Source organism: Dipodomys spectabilis, unplaced genomic scaffold, assembly GCF_019054845.1.
Source record: "Dipodomys spectabilis isolate Male_0828 unplaced genomic scaffold, ASM1905484v1 ptg000169l, whole genome shotgun sequence".
NCBI lineage: Eukaryota > Metazoa > Chordata > Mammalia > Rodentia > Heteromyidae > Dipodomys > Dipodomys spectabilis.
The window spans coordinates 3,525,668-3,542,120 of NW_024870846.1; positions in this window are offsets into that span (position 1 = coordinate 3,525,668).

The window sequence follows — 16,453 nt, forward strand, 5'->3', positions numbered from 1 at the left end:
GATTTAGAGTGGATTGTCCTTAATGCTGGAATAATCCTGTTGGCCAGGCCCCGGAGCTACACAGATGAGAAGAGGATACAGGAAATTCTGTTGTTTACACGTCTGCAGCCGAGACCCGAGCAGCCCCGCGCCCCACAGGGTAAGAGTGTTTCATAACCCCGTGGTTTCCTACTTCAGGCTTTTATTTCTGTGCCGGCGCAGAGCTGGTATGTGATTCTCAGAGCAGAGAAAAAGGGATTGCTTACAAGATGTGCAGCACAGCTCCTGTGGAACTGGGGAGAAGGAGTTGGTAGTTCTTTCGGAAGTGGGCTTGATTTCTTCCCTCTCCTCCCGTTTGTCCACTCTGAGTGGTATTTGTGCTGACAGCCTGCCATTCATTTTTCTCCCTTAACATAAAAAGAGCTGTTTACTAAACAAAACTCAGGTAAGAATTTCAACTGGTAAGTTTAGTCTTTAATAGAATATGTTGATACTGAAACTTTATATTTTATTTCTATGTGAACAGGAATTCATGCGTTTATAATATATATTTCTACAATAATAAATGATTGTCATGTAAACTCTATGCACATTTCCTTTTGTGAGACTTCATACTGCATTCCTACCATGGAAACTGAAAAGCATACTTTCAACTTAGACCAATATTACTTTCTTATGCCTTATTCACATAGTGTGGAGGAGATAGGGATACAGAACAAAATAAAATCTTGTACTTGGTAATAAAGTAATGATTAAGTATATAGAGAAGTACATTTCAAGACTAGTGAAATGCCTCCACAAGCAAATAGCATTTGCTTCTGTTTTGTGTAAAGCTAAATTATCAAAAAAGCATAAACAGATAAGTCTGTTATAAGGAAGATAGTCTTATTTGCAATCAGAAATATTAATATAAGTATATATCCAACCATATAGTTTATTTCTCTGTAATTGCATTTATAACAGTGCCATTTTCCTAAATCACGTTAATATGTTTGATGATTCTTTCATGGGAGACAGCATGACAGTAATGACCACATGTTTTGAAGTAAGGAATCTACCTTCTTATTCACAAATATACTTATGTGCACATGAACAATTCTTAAATTCTAAAATTTTAAAGCAAGTATTATTTGGAAAGGTATCTTCTTAAATCAGTTGAGAATACTAGCATCAATAAGTGCACTTTAAAATACATAGAAACAACGGCTTCCACGAACTCCTTTATTTTTCAAATCTTCACAGATGTTTTCCTACAAGATAATGGAGTGTGTCATTGTCTGTTTTACATCCTTCATCTGTTTTCATTGGACTCGGTTCTTATCTAGCTCTGGGGATATAGCTTCCTCTTCTTCACCGTTGGTGTGGCTTCTAATTGTGACTTGTATCTAGTAATTAGAGCCACAAATATGATATCTATGATGCTTAATATATTAAAAAGCATCTTAGATTACCTCTATTTGAAGAAGTATCCTGTTTTTATGTGGATAATGTCAATGAAACTTAACCAAAATAATCTAAAAGATTCTTATTTCCGTGGATGTTAGCAGTAGGAGGATTTGAGAAATGACCTCCTGCAGCAGTGCTGAGGACTGAAACCAGTACGCCACACCTGCACAACGGGCAGACGTCCCTAGGCTGATTGCCAGCCCTTGAAAGGCTTAGAAGCAAGTTGGACTTTCTGGGATGAGTGTTTTAAACTCAATGCATGATAGATTAGTTGTTGAGACAAAAAGAACATTATGACTTTGTAGAAACAGTTGGCATAAAAGTTTTGAAGCATGAGTTAGCAGTAAGCCTAGGAAAACAGGGATGAAGAATCCACATGATCGAAGCATAAAGGTGTATTGTTGTGAATAGCAGACAATGTGTTCAGTAGGTAAAAGAGGGGAAAAATGTATGGTTCACCTTAAAATCCCCATAAGTTAATTTTGTCCATATGATAAAATGAGGGCTCCTGCAAGTTTCTTAGCAGTGATGGAATGTGCATGCCTCTTATTAGTCTCACCCCACCACACCACCATCACCGTCATCACCGTCATCCTGAAAAAACAAAATGGTACTTCCCATGTGCAGTATGACGTGCCTAGAGGCCTATGATTTTCATACTTATTCAACAAATAAACAATTCTGTACACGAAGAATCACGGTGTCAGAAATGTTAATGATTTACTTAACACCACAGATAAAGTTAGCACTGGACCCAGGATTCTAGCATTTCAGGATCCTGGCTCTATTTCCATTATGCTGCAGGGGTATTTTAAGAATGTGACTGGCAGTATTGAAGTAGAATGATTAGAAATGGACCTTGATTTAATCGGGGGTAGAGAGTAGGTGCGAGCCATCAAGCTGAAGAGCAATTCAGTGTCTGATAAACCCAAACCCAGCACACTTCTATAAGGTAGCTCAATCTCTTCCTGACATGTACAGAAGAAACGAATACTGTCTGTAAAGAGAGGCTCTTACTTTTATCTTTGTCTATCTTGTGGCTTGAACTCAGGGCCTGGGTGCTGTCCCTGAGCTTTTGCACTCAAGGCTCGAGCTCTACCACTTTGAGCTACAGTTCTACTTCCGGTTTATTGATGATTAATTGGAGATAAGAGTTTCACAGGCTTTCCTGACAAGGCTGGCTTTGAACTGTGATCCTTAGATCTCAGCCTCCTGAGTAGCTAGGATTACAGCCCTGAGCCACTGGTGCCAGGCTGGGCATTTACTTTTAAATTGTCTGTCTTCATACTCATTACTTAGTCTTTTCCTTGTTCACTTTTTTGAATGCTATATTCAGAGAAGGTGTTTGGATTTCACAGAGAAACTTTCTTAATTAATTCAAATTGAATATTATTATTCATGAAAGAATATATGAGATGACTAGAAGTTATATTAGGAAGACATTGGCTTCCTTAGTTTCATTTCCGTGTCTGGTGTCTGTGACTATGTAGTGATCACAGACTCATATCTATATAAAGCCTCAGTTGTTACTGAAGAAAACCGTCATGTGCAAGATCTGTCTCAATCAGTGAATATCATATACAAAATTTATATTGTTCCTCGCAGAATACAATATATCCATAGTAAGAGGATTAGAACTTATTTATTCAGAAGTTTCTTCCAAACATAGATATTAAGTTTAAATAGGTTATTTTCTTTTTGAAATAAAATTGGACTGTTATCTGGGATATCATTTTTTCCTCTTTTCTGTTCTGTTTTCCTTTTCTGGTGCTGGGCTGGGATTCAGGGCCCTGCACTTGCAAAGCAGGTACTATTACTAAGCTAAGCCTCTAAGCCTTCCATGTTGCATTTTAAAACTTAAGTGAAGTAAAAATTCTAGCTTATATATAATAATTATACATGTGATATATACATACATACATACATAGATGATGGTTTTTATACTATAATACTAAAAATACTATCTTCAATTTAGAAGCTGCATTGCAGAAATATCTTTTTGCTATATACTAAAACAGATAAGGATATTTGAAATGAAAATGTTTGTTCTCTGATCGTATATTTTAATTAATTAGTACTGGACTGTATTTCAAGACCATATTTTACTGACGGCATTTTTTACACCCAGTGTCCGGGTTTCAATGCTCTGACCAACTACAGATGCTAAGTTGAGAAATGGAAACAAAAAGGAAACACACTGTGTTAGAGGAAGCTAATTAGCCGTTTAGATATCATAGCACTGAAAAGGATTATTAATATCACTTTATACGTATACTTTGTCTGGATTGATTTAAACTTTATTTAAGATAAATGAGTGAGTGAAACCAGAAATATGAAATAGGCATTCATATACAAAAGCTACAAACTAGCCAAATAAAGCAGGAAACTCAAGCCTGGGAAACCATTAACTATATTTGGTGATATAGATGCCATTGATTTCCTGTGTCTATTTAGACATAGGACTTCAATAGACAATATGATGGAAAAATACTTTTAAAGATTGGTATTAAAAATACCACAGAAATGAGATGACACATGGATGATGATCAAGATCGTTTTTCTTTTTCTTTTTTCTTTTGCTGGTTGTGGGGCCTGAACTCTGGGCCTGGGCGCTGTCCCTCAGCTCTTCAGCTCAAGGCTAGCGTTCTACCACTTGAGCCACAGCACCATTTCTGACTTTTTCTGCTTATGTGGTGCTGAGGAATCGAACCCAGGGCCTCATGCATGCAAGGCAAGCACTCTACCACTGAGCCACCTTCCCAGCCCAAGATTGTATTTTTGAAGTTGAAAGTTTACCAGAATGTTCATTTGTTGATGTGAATGACCTAGGAGAGAGAAAAACGGATTACTCTTTCCTGTAGGACAACAGGTTTATACTAAGAGCAGCCAGGCCACTGTGTAAGTTACAGGGCAGTTGATGGGGCTTTCAGATGAACATTTTGGCTACATAGCTATGGACAATGCCTCCAAAGAAACAGGTAGAATACACAGGCATGCATGAGAAACAGGCAGAGGAGAATGCCTGGGTGACAGTGGTCTTCAATGGGGATGAGTAGAGAATCTTAGTAGAATGGGTGATGAGTCCATCCTGGACATAGGGGAGAGTTTGTTGGATGGCTTTAGGGACTGTTCTGGTTTTGAATGAAGAATGTGAAGCAAAACCAAAGTGCCTGTAAAGTGTGATTGTTGGGTCAACTGTAGATATAGACAGACAGATGGTAGTAATTAGTCTGAATTAGGGTTTTCTAAAGGAGCAAGATAGATCAAATACAATGCTGAGAATGATTTGTGAATTTTGTAATACAGAATATAACGGAAAGGAAACATTAAGTGAATAGGAGAGCCTGAGAAGAAGACAGTCTATTGACGGGAAACCCAAGGTGGGTAAAGGAAAGTTTTAGTGTACTAGGAAAATGCTGCAAGAGAAGAATTCCACACTTAATGGGGGCAAATGCTCCCATTCCAGACTACATAGAAAGCCAATGAGTGAACGAGATGAGGTAATTTTTACAGATGAGAATATTATAGTTCCCATGTATTATCCATGTGAAGACACTGAAGATGTTAAGATTTTTGTCTCTGCAAACATTCAACCCCTCCCATGTGTAACCAAATCTGCTATCGCTAGAAACGCTTTCCTAGCTCTTCCCACGCCATGCTGTGTTACCTTGTTGGGGATATCATCCTTAGTGTGTCTGTGTTTATGCTCTAGCTCTGATTGGTCCTGCAAACTGGAGAAGAGAATAAACATCCTTTAGACAGTGATAAGATCGAGTTTTTTGCATGTAACAAATGGCCAGAATGTGTTATTTCTTGATATTTCTCCTTTTGCTCACATTTTGGAAAAAATGAAGTGAAATATTTGTGAATAATGCTCAGAAAACATGCATTGGTAATATTGCTCTTGGTCACTGATTTATAAAACATATTTTGATAAGTTCATGTATTTTTAAAATTCAATGACTTTTTCTCTATGCTGTCTAAACAGCTTGAAATATATATCCGTGGGATTGTTTGAAGCTTAGAGATGAATGTCGAGCAGATATAGCCATCTCTTTGAGTGGCGACCACTTTGTTTTGACAGGACTGTTGCAACTGACCTTTCTGCTTCATTCTGTGAGCATGTGGTAGAGAATTAAAATTCCTGCAAAATTATAATTGAATGACAGCTGTGATTGCTTCTGTGTTTAGTGTCCTTATCAATAGAATGTACTTTTCAAGTATATGCTTATAAATATTGATATGGATATGAGTAAAAACCATAAGTTGAAGTTCTTGCATGACATTTCTATCTAATGGGGACAGACATGGTGCCTCCACATATGAAATATACTTTAAATATCAAAATATGGCTGTAGATTTCTGTATAATCACTCATAGAAAAAGAAAATTGTATAAATTATGGACTTAAATATATAATTGATAAATGAATAAATAGAATCAAAGTAAGAAAGAAAGAAGATAGAGAGACAATTAGAGGGCAAGGATATGACTCAAATAGTAGTCTATGAATTCAATCCCTATTACTGAAGAAAAAACAAATACGAATAAGTAAATACATGTATACTTATTCTTACTATGTGTAATCCATTTGTGTCAAAATATTACTTCAAAATGTAATACATACCAAATTATTGAGATTTTCAGTATTTACTTTTGTACTCTTATTTTTAACACATGGAACCATTTCAGTCATACAATTCTTCGTTATTCACTGGCAGGCGACTGCTGCATTTTATGGCATGCAGGGCTGTAATCCAGACTATAAATAGTTGCAGAATATTCTCATAGCAACCATAGGTCATATCTAAGGCATTTATTTCCCATGAGTACACACAAATTCAAATGACCTTATTGAGAAAAGTCTTTGCCTTGGAGTTTCTGAAAACAAGCCACTGTTCTCTGAGTTCTACCATCCAATCCCACTATTGTCATATTTATACAGTTATGTTGTCTTGACACTGAGATCAAAATAGATGAAAACTTAGTAATTTAAGAATGCCTAGTCAGGCTCTGGTGGCTCACACCTGTAATCCTAGCTACTCAGGAGGCTGAGATCTAAGGATTGTGGTTTGAAGCCAGCCCAGGCAGAAAAGTCTCTGTGAGACTCTTACCTCCAGTAAACTACTCAAAAAAGTTGGAAGTGATGCTGTGGCTCAAGTGGTAAAGCATTAACCTTGAGCACAAAGAAGCTCAGGGATAGCTCTCAAGCCCTGAGTTCAAGCCCCAGGACCAGAAAAAAAAAGAATGCCTAATGGTACAAAGTAGTTAATTAAAGTGGTGAGTCCAGTTCTATAAACACAATTTGTGTTGTTATTTGCAAATTAAACAGAACACGTAAATCTGACAAGAAGTGAGATCTGAGATAGAAATCAAAACAGCTATTGAAAAACTTTACAGTATTGGAAGGATGATTTGAGAAAGTTGAGAAAATGTATTCACAGAACTGGATACAATGAAAAACAAACCCAAACCATAGGAACTTAGTCTGGGATTTGGCTCTGGCTTTCTTTGTATGCGATTTACAGTTTCTATTCCAGATCTCTTGAAAAAGATAAACACTAACTAACTGTTCATTTCCTGTTACTTGGACATTTTTAATCAAAAGCTTTTAGTTTTCATTATTAAGGAAATAAATATCCAGGCTCAATAAAAGCAAACAAATAAAAATGGATTCCAGATCAATTAGCAAGTAAGATTTTTAAAAATTCCGCTTTATCTTTAAACTGGTTTCCTTTTGTGTGCTATCACTCTTTGTGTTCGGTCAGAAAACAGAAACGTCAACATTTGAAAAGATGATTGGGAGATGAGAGGGTTAGAAAGACTAGACACATTACTAATTCATTTTCCTCTAACATGGAGAAGATATGGACAGGGATCAAAACTAGGGGAAAGATTTATGAGTGTTTATAGCAACTAATCTCCAAGTAGTTGTCTAACATATTAAAAAAAATAATTCATGTTCTTTCCTAGAAGCTATAAAATCCTCTAAATGAAACTTTTCATGAAGTCAGGATTTGGGTCTCACTATTTTAGGATGTAGCTTGTGTATTACACCACTCTTGTGTCATGTTTTTCCAAAAGACAGATCTCAAGGTGGATTGTTTGCCTCTATTACTTTAAAACTGAGGGAATTAGAACAACTTTTGATTAATAGTACTTTCATCCTAGAAGAGTGGATGGAAATTATAATGTGCCATGATGGGGACAGAGACAGTTACCATGTTATCTGAGCAATGATACGTTATTAACCTTTGTTCTTATAGCTCTTAGTGCTTTATGGGTATACTCTTTAATTTTTGTTACATAATTGTCACACATTTGATTTTAATAATTCTATAGTAGTTTTGTTGATTTTTGTAACTTTCTATTTCAGTTTCCAATATTGAAAGAAAGTCATTGGGATAGTATCATAATATAGTATATAAATGAATCCTATTCTATGTACAAATAACACTGAACTATTTTCTACTTATACTATTTTCTTTCATGTCACAAGAAATATGCTATACCTTCTGAAACATTTACTATTTCAAAGGTGGATAGCCTTGTGAGTTCATATTAAATTAATCAAGCATTTCAAGAAAACATAATTATGAAACTTGGACAACTCCTCTATTCACTAACAATTTTGTTTCCTTAATACCTTCTGCAACTGCACTAATGCAGGCATATAATTTTCAAGGACTAAATCTGACATGGAGTGGTTTGGAGAATTCAAGAATTTAAATGAGTATCATACTTTGAACACATTGCTCTGTCTAAATAAAATACTTTGACAACTTTTAGAAACTCAGGAAGTTCATTTCACTCTCAGCCCCCAATCCCTTCATGAGACAGATGTATAAATATCCATCTATGGGAGACAATTCAGGAATATGAGATAAAAATCCAAAATTTGCTATGTTTACATTGCAGTTTAAGCAATTTCATTTTATCCTGTTTTTCCAAAATGCTCAAAATGTTTTGATCCATTCTTAATATAATTTGTATTTCTCTAAAAAAAAAAACCATCCAAATACATGTATTAGAAAACTCAACTTTTTTTTCTTCTATATTTTCTTTTTCTTTCTTTCTTTTCTTTTTTTTTCTTTTTCTTTTCTTTTCTTTTCTTTTTTTTTGCCAGTCCTGGGGCTTGAACTCAGGGCCTGGGCACTGTCCTTGAGCTGCTTTTGCTCAGAGCTAGCACTCTACCACTTGGGCCACAGTGCCCCTTCTGGCTTTTTCTGTATATTTGGTGCTGAGGAGTGGAGCCCAGGGCCTCATGCATGCAAGGCGAGCACTCTACCACTGAGCCACCTTCCCAGCCACTTCTTTTTGACGGAGTCTTGCTAGTTCACCTTGGCTGGCCTCAATCTCAAAAATCCTCCTGCCTGTTCCTCCTCTGCTGGGATTACAGATGAGTGCTTTCATGCCTGGCTACATTTTCTTTTTACAGACACATTGGAATTGTCAGGAATAGGATTTCACAAGTCACCAAAATGTGAACATAGACATCCAAATCTTCTCATCCTCCAATGTGAAATGGGGTGCCTGGCAGTTAATAAGTACATGAATATCTGAAAGGCTCAAATATGAATAACCATTGACTGTGATTCTTCTTTAATGGCTGCAGGGATTGATAGGCATTATAGTTTATGTATATGTACATTTTTAGCAAAACAATCATCAAAACCCGTTACGTTCCCTTGCTGGTCTGTGGGCCTCAGAGCAGTCTTTTAACTGTTGTGTAGGAGTTGTGGAAATACTTTTACAATGGAAACCTGGGTGACAATGGAGTTAAAGACAAAATAATCTTAAAATTATATGTTTTATTGCTTTCCCTTTATATACTGTGTAATTTAGTTTATATAATCATTTCTCAGTTATATCTGGAACCTCAGAGTTCTAATATTCTTGAATAGAATTTATTTTTACACAAGGGATATATATATACACAAGGGAAGTTTATTTTTTATGTTCACAAAGTACAAAGTGTAAGGAAGGGAGAGACTTAGACAGATAGAGGAATCTTTAAGAAGGGAGTTGGAAAGGGAGAGGCAAGGTGGTTATGAGCCCGGAATGTGGAAGGATTTCCAGACATTGTGAGCAATGGTGAGACAGCAGAGAGCCAGCTTATGAGTTCTGACATGCGTGAAGCATGGACAGCAATCTGATTCACTGCTGCATTAGGAAGCGAGTTTGCGAACAAAGGCTGCGCTAGAAGAGATGAATGTCCGGCTGAGTTTGGAGTCATTGCACTCAGCATGTTCTGAGGAGAGACATGGTTCCTTCACCACTGCGGGTATTTTTCCAGTCATCCTTTTTGAAAGTAAATACAAATTTCCAGTAACACTGAACGAGATTATAACTTTATAGGAATAAAGATACTTCAGTGTTAGATTTTTATCATCCCAGACCAGTGTTTCATCTCTTATTGTTGAAGCAGAGAGTTGTAAGTTACGGTCGAGTTTACAGGAAGGCAAAAAAGCTTTTCTTTCTTCCGTTAGGAAAATGCATCTGTTTTAAGGAGAAATATATTCAAATAATTTTATTTAAAAACAAGTTAAAAATCAAACCAAATTAATATATCAAATACCATTTATTCAACTTTATGAAGTGTCATTTTTGTGGTTTTGGTGACTGAACTCAGGACTTCTTGTTTGCTAGACAGACATTATACCGCCTGAGACATACCTTAGCTAGTTTGTGCTACAATTATTTTCTAGGTAGGAGCTTAGATTTTTGTTGATTTATGTATTTTATTGTAAAGATGCTGTACAGAAGGGTTACAGTTACATGAGTAAGGTAATGAGTCCATTTCTTGTTGGACATAGTTACCTACTCCTTTGTTTACCTCCCACTATCCCTTCCCTCCTCCACTCCCCTCCCCATCCACCCTGCCCCAAGTAGTAAAGTTCATTTCCGGCATAGTGTCTTGTGAGCAGAGTTGTTGCAATGGGTCATCCTATGTCCTTGTTTCCGCATTTTGTTATTCTCTCCCCTTCCCCAAATTAGTTAAATGTATATACAAGACACAGCGCACCGGAATCAAAGACAGCGATTTCCAGGGATAAACCAATGGAAAAAGAAAAAGGAAATTAAAGGAAAGAACAAGATACCGTACATTAGCAACAACAAGGTCAACAACCAAAAAAAGACCCAAAGAAACAGCCACCCCATTCATAAGTGGGCCAAAGAATTAAAAAGAGCTTGGATTTTTTTTCTTGGATTCTGGACTGTGATTTCCCTACCTTTATCCTCTCCTCCCATATCTATATGTGGAATCAGGGTACATGCCACCACGCTGGATTAAGGATTGAAAGGGGGTCTTGCTACTTTTTTGCCAATGCTAGCCTTGAACCGTAATCCTCATGATCCCCAACTTTCCCTTCTCTCTTCTCCCCACACTTCCGTGGTGGAATGAGCCTCCATGCTGTGAATGAATGAATGAATGAATGAGTGGATGGATGACTTCTACCACTACTGGAGTTTGAACTCGGGGTCTCATACTTACCTAGCTTTCTTGTATGGACTGGTGCTCTACCACTTGAGCCATGCTCCCACAACTCAGCTTTTTGCTAGTTGTTTTGGGGAAAGAGACCTGTGAACTTTTCTGCTTAGGTCTACAGGCATGAGCCACCAGCACCAGGTTGGATGTCAAATGATAAAAGTTACATTTTGTGACTAAATTTACTTTTTAACCAAGTTATTCATTGATTTCCTTTGATGACTTCTAAATGCCATCTTTAGAAATTGTGGCTCTGTGTGATTACTGAGTGTAGCTATCAAAGTGGTAGAGTGCTAGCCTAAATACAAGAGCTCAGAACCAGCGCTCAGGCCTTGAGTTCAAGCCCCATGACTACCACCACCAACAATAACAAAAGACTGAACTGGTAATCAAAAGCATTTAGAGTTCAATGAGTCAAAAACCTCAGAAAAAGGGTATGACAGTACAGTAAAAGTATTATATCATTTTAATTGTGCCATAATCCTAGACATCCTCATGTTATATTAGCATGTCCTGCTCCAATAGAAAGGAGTTAGGAATGACTTAGCTGTTACAGGGTGAAACCTAGCAGAATAAAAATGTATGCTGTTTCACATCTGTATTTCCAAATGCATAGGACCGGGATATATGTTATTAGTAGGAACAGTGGAGGTCGAGAGAGTTAATTTTCTATAGGTTGAGAAATGTGAAGATCGTTCCCCAAACTCCCTGAAACAGCAGAACATACATTTTATTTCTAAGAAACAGAATATTTTCCATACCTGGGATCAAGTTCAGGGAATCACTAAGAACCTTGTTCCGCAGTCTCCTGAGTTCTGGAATTACAGGTGTGTGCAGTATCACCCAGTATGGAATGAGTCACTTTTTTGGGGGGAGGGGAGGTTTTCTTTAGAGACAGTCATTTGCCGTTGTTAGATAGAAATAATCATTAAACATATTTATTCCATTTACAGAACTTCATTTTCTTTGATGCATATTAATGATACAAAGGCACTTAATGGTGAAGTATACATCATGTACATATATACACACATATACTCTAATGTGTTTTTATGAAATTCACCCTCAACTGCTCTCTCTTATGCCCCTCCTCAACTTTTGACAGTTTTAATGGGTTTTATTATTTGATCGTATCAATGAATCAGCCACCTGAAGTAGAATAGACCGGTTTCATTAAGACCCAATAGGCAAGGCTTTGGATACATAATTCTTCCTCCATGGAACTTTGGCGGGAAAGGTAAGCCACTTCTTGACTCACTAGTCTTCTGTACTCATGCTTAAAGGTTATTATGTATAATTGCATTGTGCTCAAACACAATCAGATCAAAGATTGGATGTAGACTTTTTTTTGTCTTTATTTCATATAATCTGCCAAAATAATTAAAGGAAGACATAGTAACAAATAATGGAACAAAGATTATATCACAGGGTCAGATTTTTAATGCTTAGAAATTCTATAAAGGTGGGTTTGCATTTTAAACAATACAAATGGCCCCAGGATTATTTCACTGTGCAGCAACAGCTACAATACATATTTCCCAAAATACCAAGAAAAATAAATCCGCAATGTGTTTGTAAATTTAAAGGTCAAAAACTAACTTCAATGAGGAAAGCTAATACTTCAGAAACATTTAGGTAATTGCCTTTGTACTGCTGATAAACGTTTACATCGGTGCTGAAGTTCTGATGGGCTGCCATATTTGCCAGTACGATTTCTTTCTCCTGGGCAGTGAGAGGAAATGTAGTGGTGGTATTTTGAAACAGGATTAAATCAGGGGATGCTGATATTTTCTGTGGGATATATTTGACTCTGCGATGTTTATTTGCTGACTTGTTTACATCAGTACTTTAACAAAAGCCATATTTTACATGGCACCAGCCAAACTCCCAGCCCTGTCTTTTGCTTTTGGAGAGAATAGACAACTTTTCTTCCATGATCATCTTTAAGTGGGATCCTTGGTATCTCAGATGGCTGAGTAGATAGAATGACAGGCTCAGCCAACAAGCACTTGGCGAATTCTGAGCTTTATGCCTCATTTATAGTGGAGCTTTTTTGAATGCCCATCTTAAGGTATCAGATGTAACTAAATAGTTCCTATTTACTCTTCTCATTTTGTCCTTTCAATAACTTCCTCCAAAATACACATGCCAGAAATATATTTATCACCAGCTAGCCTAGGGACTAGAAATGGATATGATTAACTTGTTTTTCTCAATGGGCATGCATAAACCTAACTACATGATTATGTAAATCTTCTCCTTTTCCACTGCGTTGTGTTTTTAGTTTTCTCTGGCTCCATTAATCAAATATGTTCTATGTGCTAGTAACTGTGAGATGCAACTTCTTCTATCCCTAAGAACTTTATCACTTCAGTTTCTACTGTCATCAAAACAGATAATTAAAACCATTATGCAGTGTACAGAATAAAATAAAGAAACAGGACATAGGACCTCAGAGAACGTAAGAACAAAGTTCTCAGGAAACACCAACTAGGGGTAAGCCATTTTCCCCCATGGTTAGGCACAGTTTTGCACACACCTGTATACAAATTGAATATGTCTGGTCATTAAACTTGAGCACTAACTTCCTTTTCACAAGGTTTTTATTGTTATTATTAGTAGGCATGGGTCTCCGTTTTAATCTAGGCAATTTGCTTCATGAAATCCAGGTGTAACTTAAGAGTTTATGACAGAGCTTGAATCCTATGCTGAAATCGCCAGCCTCTGCTGCCTTGAGCAGTGTTCATTCTATTTGGACAGGAGCCAAAGAAAAACAGTTCAAGTTGTTGCATTCAGTTTATCATTTCCATAACTTTAGATAATTGGGAGTGGGATTGTTTACATTCCTACATCCTGTTCTTTGTCTTATCTTTAAAATGTTTTGTTTTCAAATTGTAACTGATCTCATTCCCCCTAGTTCTATTTTATCAGAACTTTTTTTTTCTTCTCAAAAAGGGTTGAAAATAAAACAGTTGCTCAAAAGTGCTTTATTCTTGTGGAAGTTTGGCTACTAGTATTCATGAATGAGCAAGTTTGCTTTATATTCTGCATTTTTGTATCAATTGCAAATTCGTCATGTCCATAAAGGGAAGCTGAGTAGTGACTAGAGGCGTCTGGTGCGAGCTGCTCTTTACTGAATGCCTGCCTTTTGCCTGGGTGTCAGCGCACCTTACACTCTGTATTCTCACTGCAGCCGGATGTGACAGCTGAACTGGTCTTGTAGCTAAAGCAGAACCTGGGGCAAAATGGTCTTTCTTCCGGGCTTCATGTCTGCTCAAAAGCCACGTCAGGTTCCCTTTCACTATGGTCTTCTTCCTACTTGCTTGTCATATCTTGGGGAAATGAAAGAAGTCGTAGAAAATTTCTCTGGAAGGGTTATTGACTATTGTGAAAGGAGTCGTAGTGGCTACAAGCAGCATAAAATGTGAAAAAAAATAGATGTTTGGCTGTTTTAATGTATAATAAAATAGGACACAAAACATTATGTTCAAGTTAACTTTTGCTATGATAAACAAGAAGCAATAAAAGTAATACAGTCCGCTTTATTACTTAGCATTCAGGGAGAAAGTAGGTAGTGTGTAAAGCCAGAAGAGTCCTAAATGGTCAGACTAGGTATCATATGTTGCATTTTAGACAAAATAAAAATGCTATATAAAATATTGCAAATGTTTTTATATTTCCATTTCAGTTTATTGTTACTTTTATGAGTAGCTTGATTCACATGATTATATTTATCTGAGAACAATTTTGGCTTGAGATAATATAGATAATCTTACAGCATAAAATAAAATTGAATATGGGTTTATTTCGTAGGTTCTGTACAGTGGAACTCCGTGGGAAACTTGGGATTGAGGAGTGAGGATGTAATGTTCCCAAAGATGGTTAGAAATTGAAAAGTAATTTTGGCTTTCATAAATACAATGAACAAGAACTTAATATTGGAATTAAACCTTTGCCTGAAGTATCAGCTTTTCCTTTTCCATTTTAAATTTTGTCATTGATGTAGCACAATGACCACACTGAGTATGTCTTCCTGTGTCCTGTTTAAAGAAGATAAAAGTGATAATACTTTGTTTCTCTCCCCCCCCCAATTCGAGGAATCTCTGTCTTTTTGTTTCCCATTATTTTGAAGCAGAAAATATTAGGGCTTATCTATTTAAAGATTTGTATAAATCTTTAGGAGAATGAAGACTGGGAATGGAGCTGTTGTGGAAAAGTTATCAAATTGTGTACATTTGGATAAAAATTCTGTCTTGAAACTGAGAAAACCTGTACAAGTAATCTGTGTACTCATATTCATTTTTATCTTCCTTAAGAGGATGTGTTCATTAGTGAAATTTGGATAATATGAATGTAACTGTTTCAATGATCACCAATTTCATAAGGCACAAATGTCTAGATATGTTGTTTTCTTTGGTTTTATTAAGACAGATCTAGCTATGTAACCCAGTCTGGTTTCAAATTCACTGCATAGCCTCGGCTTGGCCTCAATTTCTGTGTTTCTGACTCAGCTTGCCAAGTGTTGGATCTATAGGTATGTGTCATTGTACCTGGTAGTATCTAGAAATTTGCACTTGAGTAGTGGTTTAATTAAAATTGGAATCAGCTAGAATACCAATGGTAATAATGACTAGTTTTTCATCCATTCCCACACACAAGAGTGAATCTTCTCTCCGTTGCCAGCTTGATGTCTGTGTTTTGATGGGGCCACAGCTTAGTTAAGATGAAATCCGGAAGCTTATGGACAGATGCATCAATGTGAATTACCAAAGCAACACCTGGCAATTGGCTGCTTTCTGGGTATCTGAAGATGGGAACAATGCTGTTAGTGTCCTGTATCATAAATAAATTGAACAACGCACAGCTCAGGGAGCCTTCTTTGTGTGTACAGGCATGTAACTGTCACTCATACAAATACTAGCCCCTTGCCAGTGTTTGAGAGACCCCCTCCAAGCTTTCTCAACCTGACTACACTCTCCCAAGTAAACACTTCTGATCGCTGCATTTAGCTCTTTCCTTCTTTTTCTGGTTTAGTATAAGTGAGAGCATGTTGACTATCGGTGGCAGTTGTTTTTAAATTTAGTGTTGTGTTTGTGATAATAATTTGTCTATAGCAAATGTTGTTATTGCATGGCTATGGCAAAATTTATAGGCCTATTTTTAACTTCATAGTGTATATGTTGACATTGCGCTATTAGGACAAATGTTTTACATTTCTGTCAGAGTTCACATGGCATTTCACACATGCGTATGTGGGACTTCATTGAACTGACACTCTTTACCCTTTCTTTCCCTTACCCAACCCCCAAACCCGGATTGTTCAGCAACTGTCAGTGAGTATTGTTTCACTATCTTCATTCATAGATGCAACAAACCTTACAATAATTGTTCTGTGAGCAAGAGTTTTCTGTTGCAGTTTTATTAGTAATTAATGATAAAAATTCCTTGTTGAGTTACTGACTGTGAGTATTGTCTTCTACAAGATACGTTTTCAAGCCTGTAGCATATTATTTAAAAATCGTGTTGTTAACTCTTCTT